This window comes from Rattus norvegicus, chromosome 2 (genome assembly GCF_036323735.1).
Source record: "Rattus norvegicus strain BN/NHsdMcwi chromosome 2, GRCr8, whole genome shotgun sequence".
Classification (NCBI taxonomy): domain Eukaryota; kingdom Metazoa; phylum Chordata; class Mammalia; order Rodentia; family Muridae; genus Rattus; species Rattus norvegicus.
The window spans coordinates 198085352-198097461 of NC_086020.1; positions in this window are offsets into that span (position 1 = coordinate 198085352).

A 12110-nucleotide genomic window follows, 5' to 3' on the forward strand; every position below is an offset into this window, starting at 1 on the left:
TTACATGAGAATGAATCTAAATTAACTGATCAAGAGGAGCCTATTAATTATACTGCCAACAGCTGGACCTTTTTCTTCCTTGCATTCATCCTGATTCGATGTGTTTTAATCCCTTCATGCCCAGATGAATGGCCTGGTCTCAAAGAGGCACCTTTTGTCACTTATCCTCCAGATCCCTTGCTCAGCCTGGCTCTGAGCAATAATGTCACTCCCATAAGCCTTTGCTCAGGCTGCTTCCTCGAACATGAAGTCTTCTTTTCCCCATCCATCTTAAGGTGAATGTCTCATCTGGTCAGGTTGTAATCAATCACATCTTATCTTCGTCTTGCAAAGCTTCCTGAGATGCTTCAGGCTGGTACAGAGTTCCTTTTTTTCTGTGTCCCCACTGGACTCAGCCCATTCCTCCCAGTTAAATTGGCATTCATTCACTCCCTACATTATTTTAAACTGGTGGTTCTCAATTTGTGGGTGGCAACCTCTTTGGGGTTGCACATCAGATACCCTGCATGTCATATGTTTTATATTGCAATTCATAACAGTAGCAAACTTACAGTTATGAGGTAGCAATGGAATAATTTTATGGCAGCGGGGGTCGGGGTGGGGGCTCACCACACCATGAGGAGCTGTATTAAAAGGTCTCAGCATTAAGAAGGTTTAGAACCATTGTATACTAGTGATACTAGTGATTACATTTGACCTGCACCCTGAGCAGGAGCCTTCCTCTAGGTGGCACTCGGTTTCACTCACCTGTGAACTGATAAATAGCACATAATAGGAACTAAGTTAACTGGACAGATGGAATGGATAAGTCACCTGACAGATATTCACTGATAACTACAGGCTAAGCCCCTTGCTGGACCCTGGAGGTGCAACAGTGAACGTGATGTCATGGCTCCTACTCATTCTCATGTGTCTGTGGCCACTGGAAGCTGAGGGTTGGGGTAGTGACTGGGACTTAGGGCTTCCCAGAGGAATGCAGAGACATGATCAAGGCTTATTTCCTTCTTTGGTGGAATGTTCTTTAAGTGGAATGGAACGATAAAAGATTTAACCACATCCCTTAAGACAAAAAGCAAGAGGAAGCAAGATAAGCCTGCATGCAGAGTTGATGAGAAAAAAGGTCCCATTTTACTGGTTCCATTCTCCCTTACCAACTGGTTTCTGCCCCAGGCTCATGGAGCTTGGAGTTTGAACTGAACTGAGTCTGGAAGATTGCAAGTATCCTTTATATCAGCACAAGGACAAGCTCAGCCATCTATCTCCTAAGTGCAAAGCAAGGAATCCCCTTCCCACGCAAGGGAAACGCTTCACATATTAGGCTTTTCCTGAACCCACCACTTACAAGGTATTAGCCTTTGACAGCTCTGCTTAGTCATTTGCTGTGTGCCTCTGGATGGGTACACATCAAAGTCTATAAAATGGAGCCAATGATTTCCCTTCCATCAAGTTATTAGGCAAACTAAAGCAATGATGTGTGTGTGTGTGTGTGTGTGTGTGTGTGTGTGTGTGTGTGTGTGCGCACATACCATGGCACTTATGTAGGAGTCAGATGAAAACTAGTGGGAGTTGGGTTTCTCACTATGCAGGCCCCAGGGGTTGAACTCTGGTCATCAGTCTTGGTGGCAGACATCTTTAACCCCCAACCGCCTCACCAGCTCCCATTTTATTATTTTTATCTTATATTCTCTAATTACTGACACAACAGTGGTGGTGTGGACTTGAGAATCTCAATGCCAGAATCTCTCCCATCTCCACCACTCACTTGCTCTATCGTTAGGCAAATCCTTTCTGTTCTTTCCTCATTTGCCCAAGGTCAATAATAAGATCTCTGTTGGTGTGGCCTTGCAGAGGAATAAGCCAGACCATCCATAACTGACTTCCACAGTGGGACTTGTAGCTACCTTATTCACGTTACTTTAAATTAAGGCACTATGCTTCTGGTGGCTAACCAAACTTGGCCTTCATGCACAAGGAAGTCAAGTTTGGAAGAGCTGCTCCACCTGCTCTCTGACCACCCAAGAGACTGATTTTGGTATGTCCTCCCCTGGCTGACTCTCTAGAGTCTTGACTGGGTTTCAGGGTCCTGTGGATCCAGACAGGCCTGTGTGAGCCCTTCCATGCAAGGGAAGTGATGGAATCATAGAATTGAAACTTTTTTAAATGAGGAAGTAGAGACCCAGTCAGGCTAAGCCACCTCTTCCAGAGTCATACAAGAATTATGTGAGTCTGGACGGAGACACTGAGAGTGAAGTCTGGGATGAGAGGACTCTGGGCTCCATGCGGTGGATCAGACCATCTGCAGTCTTCCACACTGACTACTGGTAGAGTCATGTCCGGAGCCAGGTCCTGGGGGAAGGGAGAGAGGAATTTGGCACTGTTTGAGATTTGGGGTTCCAGGGATTTCCAAATTGCAGCATCACCAAGGAGGTGGCACTCTGCTGACCCTGGGGGAGGGCAGAGGGAGTTTGAGAGAGACCCTCCTTGTTAGAGCAATGAACCGAGGGAAGGGTGAGTGATTGAAAAGAGAGAAATTAAGATGGGTGGCAGGAAATGGGAGGAAACCTCACTTGTAGATTGGTCTAAAACAATTTGTCAGGCAACTTCCTCTGGAGATCTTTCTAGCAAAGTGACTGTTATCACACAGGGTGCTCCTCCCACCACAGTGCATCTCTTATTTTTTCCACCCTTTCTTGTCTTTCTCCCTCCTCTTTTCTACAAAAGCGGGTTCGTGGAAATAGATCAGAATAAGTACTAGAGCCTGGTTGTACAATGCTGTTCTGAGTCTCAGTGTTCTTGGCAAGGCACTATACTAAGGTCAGAGTGTGTTAGACAACCCATGCACACCAGATTAACCAGGTTAGGAAAGGAGAGGCCCGTGTGGTCTCTGGTCCTGCCCACTGCCCTTTAAATTGCATCTGCAGAGCAGACATAATGGAGGGACCCTCAGGACCCAGTTTTCCCATCATTTAAATGGAAATGGTAGCTTCCAACTTCCGGTGCTTAGGACTACAGTAGACTTTGTGTTTAAAAATTACAAAGTGCCAGTAGTTGATGTTCAGAGAAGCCACCTATGTTTGCCTAGACCACCTCTCCCCATCGGAAGGAAGCCAGCCTTTTCCCTTATTCCTGTCATTACCAAAAGACTTGCTGGCTTCCAGGCTCATGATGTAGGAGGCTTGCCCTTGGAGCACAGACTCAGCTAGAAGGGCTGTCTTCTCACCAGCCCAGCTGTTTCCCCAGGCTCCAGGTTCCTGACTTCTGTAATCCGGATGAATCTAACCCAAAATTAAGATGCATTTTATTTACAGTTCAATTTTGACTTATCCTGTGCCCTCCACAAAGTTTAAAGTCAAAAATCCCCGACAGAGGAATGTTCCTGAAAGTGTTCATCTTTCTTTGGAAAAAGAGAAGCACCAAGAGGAGGGCATGTCCTCTGTTGTCTAGGCCATGCACCAAGCTTGCTTCATATCCTTGGTCTTGTGTGGTTTCAGAGCAAATGAAGCAGAGAATTACCTGGAATGAGGGCATGAGGAACTTGTCCGCTAGTGCAGTAAACATTTCTGAGTGCCTGCCGAGTGCTGGCCTGTGCTCGTTCATGGCCAGGTGAATTGTATAACCTTCCTGCTTACAGGCTACCTGGGAAAATATGTCAAGGGACAATTTTTTTATTGAATATTTTTTATTTACATTTCAAATGTTATCCCCTTCCCCGGTTTCCCATCCATAAATCCCCTATCCCATCCCTCTCCCCCTGCTTCTATGAGGGTGCTCCCCCACCCATCCAACCACCTCTTCCTGCCTCCCTGCCCTGACATTCCCTACACTGGGGGGTCCAGCCTTGGCAGGACCAAGGGCTTCTCCTCCCATTGATGCCCTACATAAATGCAGCTGGAGCCATGGGTCTGTCCATGTGTACTCTTTGGTTGGTGGTTTAGTCCCTGGGAGCTCTGGTTGGTTGGTATTGTTGTTCTTATGGGGTTGTAAACCCCTTCAGCTCATCAAGGGACAATTTAACAAGAAACAGTGATGGTGAAGAAATGTCCCAGTGCCCAGTGTTACCCAGTGCAATTGGAAACCCTCAACAGGGAAGAGACCAAGAATTGAAAGAGTTCAAGTCAGAGACAGCCAGGGGGCACAGATCTCTCTGTTTTATGTCATGGGATTTTCTTGCCTTGATTCTTTTAGGCCGTTTTGCTTAGTGTTAAGTAGAAGAATGAGTGAGGGCAGAAGACACACCTTAGGATTGCCCCCTAAGAGGGCTAAGAGATCCTAACCTGCTCATCTTTGTGGTTTCCCTGGTCAGTCAGCCCTAGGACCTTCAGCCAGCTGAAAAATAAATCTCCTTTCAGTTTGCTCGTCCTGGGCTTCTCTCCCCTGGGAAAAGGAAATGTCATAACATTCCTCTGAAGTGAAATATGACAAGGAAGACCATTTGCTCTGTATGCATCAGCATGCCTGAGTTAAAATCTCACCTCATGCTAGCTCTGTGCATGGTCCCGTTTCCCATTTATACAATGAGGATAACCATTAGCACCTTCCTTACAAACTGTTATGAGGAGCAGTTGAGTTTTCTGCACAATGCCCATACCATCACTGGACCACAGTAGTCCACTAATGCAGCGTTGTCATTATTGAAGGGTTGGTGAGGCTAAAAGGGTCTGCTGTTCTAGCAGGGCCAAGCCTGGCCCCCCTTAGATAGGATTCTAGGGAGGCTCCACTATGGCCTCCTCAACCAAGGAACACTGGAGAAGAGGCTATATGGGCAGGGCAGGATGTAGCCAGGAATCCCACTTCTGGATATCACGTGGGGGGAAAACCCTGCTTTGGGGACCAAGGGCCTGGGGTATGGGCTTACTCCTCAGACAAGAGGAGTAGAAAGGGTTTCATTCTCACTCTTTGGTATAGAACTTTCACAGTTGCTGTCAGGAACAGGAAGACTCTGTTTCTTGAGAACCTCTTTTTTTCTGAGCACACTGGACCCACAGACCCCATAACCACCATTTTGTTCATTCATTAGAAAGCTTCCTGGCTGCTGGAACCCCAAAGAGCTCTCAGTTCTTCCCCTTCCATGCTGGCATGCAACTCTGGGCGGCTGAACACTAGAGCAAGGCCATTCACCCTGGAGCAACCTGCTCTTCTCTCCTCCCAGGAGAGCCTGAGGCAAAGTCCAAGCACGGCCTACTGAACCATCTGTAGTCCTCTGAGGCTGTTAGGTAAGAACTGCGTTATGGGAATTAAATGTCTTTAGGACTCATCACAGCACTCTGGGCTAGAAGTAGCTGAGGGAGCTGGAGTGGATACCCCACTCCCTTCTATAATGTAGCAGCAGGAATTGAAGATTTGACTTCATCCTAAATCTTAACCTTATCTACCTATGTATAGGGATATCTAATGAGTTGAACTTCCCAAGCCTCGGGGTTTTTTTTTATGTGTAAAATGAGGATCATCATAATCCGAATCTCACATGTTAGTGATCAGATCAAATTGTAAAATGTTCTGTTGCTTTAGGAGCAACGTGGCAGTGTTCTCTGAAATCAGAGCTGTCCACCCTCAGATCTCAGATCTGCTGTTTCCTAGCTGTGACACCAGGGATAATATGTGAGACACTTTGGAGCTTCAGTTTCCTCATTCATTAGGTAGAAGCTGTGCAGCTTGTCTCAAAGCACAATACAAAGGCAGAGGAGAGTAGACTGGGGCCCAGTGACTTCTAGCTATAGTTTTTCCTTGAAATCATGGCAACAGTGTCATCCAAAAGAGCACACCACCAAAAGCAAACCAGGAGTGTGTACATCTTACATTCCTCTCTGCCATAGCTCTCCATGCTGTAATCATTCAGTAAATGTTTGCTAATTGACTGAGGATGGTTGACCGTGGCCTCTGGTGCCAACCTTCTTGAAATACCAAAACTAATTCTGAGGCCTGAAGCCCTTGTTGGCTCTGGGCCTTCTCTAGAGCTGGAATGGCCTAGAGCCTTTTCCTCTCCTTTCACCCCAGCTTAGGTCAGATATCTGCTTCCTTTAAAGCTCATAAGGTAATATTTCTTTACACTGTGATTTCATTTTTGCAAGGAAAGCGTCATGCTAAAGCTAGCTTATTGTGAAACAGAAGATTAGAACATGTATATTTAGAACACAACAATAGAAATCATATTCCTGTCCTTCCTAGAGTTTTAAAAATAAAACTGTGGATAATTCGCCTAGTTTTTAAAGCTAAAAAAGATAAAACTCCAGCTTCCCAGAGGAGACCTTCCTGGAGTTGAGTTTCAGGGGCTTCTCTATTGTAGACTCACATCAGCTTGGATACTTTATGCCTCCCAGGGTCAACACTCCTTTTTTGCAAAAGAGAACTGCAGCTGTCAAAGTGAGTTCCCGGGACCCCGGGACCAGTCACATCATTCACTTAACAAGTGTTCCCTGAATAACTTTTGGAAGGCCCTACACACTAGAGGGGAAATTCAGACTCATCCTGATTCCCTCAGAGCTCACAGTAGAGGAGGCCACCCTGTAACACATGGTTTTCACATTGCCAGAGGTGCTTCAGTAGAGAGAGAAAGAAGTGCTTTCTGAGGAGGAGATCCTGCAGGTGCATTGAGAGCAAATGTGACCCTGGTATGGAAGGAGGGAACAAGCATCCCAGAGAGGGGCAGCAGCATGCACAGAAGCCAGGAGGGGGTGGTGGCAGTGTGGAGGGCTCTAAGTAATGCCAAGACTCTGGAATAGTTGGAGCTGGTGAGGGAGACCAGAAAAAGTGGGTAAGAGGCAGTATCAACAGCACTAATGGCACCTACAGGTCAACCGTGTGACATTTGACTTTGCTTTGCAAACTGCTGGGAAGTCACGGGTCACATGGCAGGATCAGGTCCAGCCATTCATTCAGCAAATATTTTTGAGAGTAGAATCTTTGATTTTGATTCATAAAATATGGTAAGGAGTAACTGAGGGACGACACTTTCCACTTTACTGACAGAGCCATCTCTCCGTTCCCCAAGGCTGCTTTTTATCTCCCATAGAACTCACTTTACTTATTTGTACTTTATTAAGTCTTGCCAAGTAGATGAGTGAATGGAGTCCAAGAGCTCAAGCCATTTCCAAATGTTGCAGATGACTCTTTTCTTCTCTGGCTTCAAAGTAGAGCTCTGGCCATCTCACAGTGGCTTGTCCCAGGCTGGCCGAAGAGTCACATGCTTGTCACAGGCCCTCTACCACATGGGTGAATTATAAATTCCAGCAGAATAGCACATCTATAGGCCAGTAATTCACACTGTCTGTTCAGGTGGAACCTGGGGAGCATGCCCAAGCTCCTCCAAAGGCTTGAGAGACCTGTTTGTGCACCAAGATTCTGGGGAAGCCATTATCCCCCCTCTCTTTTAGTCTGCCTTTGCTCCATGCTACCCCTCCGTAGGGCCATCACTCTAATAGCTAGCATCACCAGCTACACCTTGCCCGTGTGACTGGCAGCCTCACACACTCACTCATCAATGTTGACACTTTTAGAGTGGTCCCAACCTTCAGCTGCAGCCTTTCCTTGTATTACATATCCTTAGACCTCACATAAGTTGGATATTTGCCCATTGGCTACAGCCTCACTAAATGTTTACTATGTCTTGGCTGACGTTTACTCAAGGTTAATTGCTGGAATCTCCCAAATATAGAGATAGCCAGTCTACTGTCAAGAAGGTCACAGTCCTGTGGGGCTGCAGGCAATTAGGCAAGCAAGCAGGCAATTACTGCATCCATCACTAAGGAGGCACAGGTAAGGGACAGCTTGCAATGTAAGTTCCTAGAGCTGGGTAAACCAAGGGAAAAGAGAAAGGCAGAGAGGTAGAGTATGCCAGGGAAAGTGAGTAACAGAGACAAGTGGGAGAAGGAAGAGAGGTTCTATGAGGCTGAGTGTAAGACAGATGGCTGGAGGCCTTGTCAAGGTGGTAAAGGCTGGCTATGTGGGTGCTCCATGACACCTTCCCCATGTCAGAGGTGACCCAGTGCAGGCTGTCTGCTGCTGTCTCCTCCAGGAAGATCCCGTTTCTGCAACCCCTGTGGCAGTGTCTTTGTTGGGGCCCTAAGGCATACTATATCTTTTCCCGTGTCTCTTTATGGTTCAGTTTACTTTAGCCTTATGTCTGCACCTGTTGTACCAGGGTAGGGACACTTCTAGAACAGGAGATGGCATTTCATTTCCTGTGTACATGTTTACTAAGGACCTGCTCTGGGCCAGGTATTTAGCACTGAGCTATACCAGAGAATGAGATGGACAAATTGAATGGAAATAGCTAAGCCCTCACCTGATGTCCCTGTAGCAGTCCTCCATGACAGCCCTCAGAGATTGCTTCAAAGGATCAAGGAATCTGTCCAAAGGAAGGAAGTCAGTCCCCTCTCATCTGGTGCCCCTAACTGTGTGACTCTCACCCAACTATTTAGCATCGGTGATGGGAGAGAAGCTTGTCATGGGGAAATGTTTCATGAAATGTGAAAGTGCTTGATAAATCTTAAAGCAGCCTTCAAGGGCAGAAGCTTAGATGGCCAGCCCAGGCTCAGCTCCCCTCAGCTTGCCTCATCCTCCCCCCAGCTTCTTTCCTTGCATTTCTAGAGGCCACGAGAAACTTGCAGTGGTTCTGGGAGGCTTCCTGTGTGGGGCTGCGTTTCTGAGACTGCAGTTTATCCACTGAGCCTCTAATTCTGGGTTTCTGTAACCACAGAATTGAACTGCATCCACATTTCAACATCGGAGGAATGAGAAGTTCTCAAACATGTTCAAACAGTGAGGCCTCTAGAAGCTTGAGTCCCCCGCCCCCGTGTGTGTGTGTGTGTGTGTGTGTGTGTGTGTGTGTGTGTGTGTGTGTTTAGCTACAAAAACAATTTTAAAAATAGTACATCAACTGCACATCAGAGACCACTAGTACCCTGCTTTTTATGCAAGCAAGACAAACCAGGCATCAAAGATTTAAGGAAAATATTGGTTCCCGAGTCATAAATAAAGGATATGTGGCACTCTCATCTTCACAGTGATGGAAGGGGGTGATATCTAGGGGTGAGGCTTCTGCTCCAGTAGAGAGCCTCTGAGACTCTGAGAGGTCTGGGTCTCAGAAGAGGGTCGATCCAACTGGGGACTACAACTCAGTGGTAGAGTATTTGACTAGCACGTGTCAGTCCCCAGGTCCATTTCCCAGTACTGGTTAAAAAATAAACAAAAAACATAATAAAACTGGCCCAAACTAGTCATCCCAGCACTTGGGAGACTGAGGCAGGGGGATGGTCAGCCCAGGCTATATAACAAAGCTCTGTCTTTAAGTGAACAAGCTGGTAATAATAATAATGATAATAATAATAATAATAATAATAATAATAATAATAGTAGTAGTAGTAGTAGTAGTAGTAATAGTAGTAGTAGTAGCAGCAGCAGTACTTAAACAACAACAACACCCCAGAACAATTAAACATTTCTAATGGCTTAGAGTCATAAGGGCTCAGTTGCCATAGATTTTCTTATTCTCCATTACCTCCTTTTCATATGCTACTTCCCAAAATTTAGGATAGGCTAAGTTCCCCTCCCCCTTCATTATTCCTAGAAAAATCAGGAAACATTGTAGCTAGCAAGGAGGATAGATCAAAACTATCTGGGTTCAAATCGGGCCTGTGCACTTAGTAACTCTGTATCCTGTGTCACGCTCTCTGGGCCTCAGTGGCTTGTTTGTAAAATGGCATCCTCACAGTAGGGACCTCAATGAGTCAATACAGGGCCAGCACTTCTCTGTGAAATGCTGGGATGTAAACAGTTTTAGCTTGTTGGCCATGCTCTGTCCTTGCACCAACTATTCAGTTGTATTTTATCATAAAAGTAGCTGTGACAGCGCATACAGGAATGGGTGTGTTCCATTAAGATTTGTGAAAACTTTCAGAGGGCCATATTTGCTTTGAAGCTCACAGTTGGCTGACTCTTGAGGCCAAAAAGTGTTTGACATGCGGCGAGCACTCAACAAATGCTGGCCGTTATTACTCACAAATAAACTACACATGTGAGCGCCTGCTTGGAACCAGGGCTGCTCTATGTTCTGGGAATATAACCATATACAGCACAGACAAGGTCCCTGTGCCCCAGGACTGCCCATTCTGCATGGAGAGACACAAGAAAAATAAAATGAGGAAACAGAGAATAATACCAGCCCTGAGTGCTACCTGGAACTAAAACAATAGTCACACCAGCACTGGCTAAATCAAAGGAGAAGTCAGGGAGGCCTCTTGGAGGGTGTGACATGTAGCTAAGACCAGGGTGGCAGAAGGAGCCAGCTCTGTGGCTATTGCCAAAAGAGGATTCCAGGCAAAGAACAGGCTAGTATGCTTCTCTCTGGGGCCATCCGCCTAGCTCTGCACCAGCGGCAGAGAAGTGTGGGAAAGGTCAGGAAAAGGGGGAGAGGAGAGCAGGGAGGAAGAGCAGTGGACAGGAGGAAAAACCCAGTTCTTTGGCATCTTGTGCATCAGGGTGCATAGCACTGGCTGCAGTAGGGAAGTGCTTCTTCCTTTCTCTCGACCCTCAGCTCTTCTCCCAGGATCTTTCTTTCTCTCAGTGTCTTAGCCATCAGCTTAGACATGGAATCATTTTTATACCCCACATCTATCGAAGTCCTTGGCTTGCTAAGGCCAGCTAACTAACTACTACCTTAAGCCAGAACCTTCCCTTCTCACCATCTACAGGTGAGGAAAGCCCAGAGCCCCCTACCTCCTTACAGGGCAGGCTGAACATCACTCCCATAGGGAAGAGCTTTATGTCTGATTGAGAATGTGCGTGTGGATTCTGGGCCCTGAGAATCCCACTCCAAACCCCACTTTTTTCCTTGTCTCTCAGGTCTGTAGCCTTCTCTCACTGTTTAGTCTTCTCTGCTCATAAAGACTTCTAGGATGGCCTAGCCCAGGAAGGCCACCCATGTGACACCGGTCTTCTATGATGAACAAATTATAAACGTTGACAGTTGGAGCTGCAGCCAGCCTGTCAAGAGTGACAGCTTTTCCAAACTGGGTCTGGCCCAGAGCCTTCTGGGAGAATATGTCTCTTCCCTTCCTTCTCTTCTTACTTCCAAAGAAGCGTCACCAGATGTTGTCCCCAATTAAGTTACACTTACTGACTCTTGCACTCTCTCTAATATGGGTCTGGTAACCACCATTGCTTGGAGGGCCTGCCTTGTTCCGTTGCCTGAGGCCAGAGGGGAAGTGGCACTGCTCTCTTCTTCATGGCCCTTATGTCATTTCTTGAGAGTTTCTACAGCTGCCTGAGTCACTGACAACTGTGTTAGGCCAGCCGACACGTGGCACCGTGAGCCAAGCATGTAGGCGGGTGGCATGATGTGGATACGCTCTCCACACTTTGTTGTCTTGTGTTGCTGTCTTGGTACCCAGAATGCTGGCTGGAGAAGGAAAAGTCTGGCCCCTCTTCTTGTCAACAATGACATTCTGCTGGGAGCTGACCCTTCCAGCGTGAGTCATCAGGAAGGGCAGTCTACCTCTGCCCAGTTGAGGAGCAAGTGCTGGCAAAAAAAGAGCTTGCCTTCCTGACACTACCAAAACAGCTAGGATTTTGCAGCTGCAGAAAAATCTTGTGTCTGAAGAAGGAGTTCAGAACAGACCCTCTTCTAACCCTCAGAATGGGGACACTCTTCAAATTCCTTCTCTCTCCCCCCACAAGTCAGACTGTAGGCTGGTGTAGGCTGATACGCTTACACATGACTATGCTTGTGCCCCATCCTGGCTGCAGTGCTCTGTGACGCCTTTGTGATGAAGCTCAGATACCTTAGCTTGGCTTTAACGTCTGTCCTGAGCACCCTTTACCTTATGGCCTTTGCCCCAGTAGGTCGGCCTCTTGCATTCTGAGTGTGACAATGGTGCGTGTGTTTGTCCCATATTTGCGCGTTTATCAGGCTGACTTTCTGAGCTGCTTCCTTCTTTGGAATACATCTTGCTTTCCAGATGCGCCCAGAGCCCACACTCCTCCTCCCTCACATCACTCATCCATCTATTAGAAAATTCTATTAGTTGGACATGATAAAACATGCCTGTCATCTCAGTGCTGAGGAGGTCAAGGCAGGAGGATCATAAATTTGAGGCATTTCCAGGGAGGGGAGA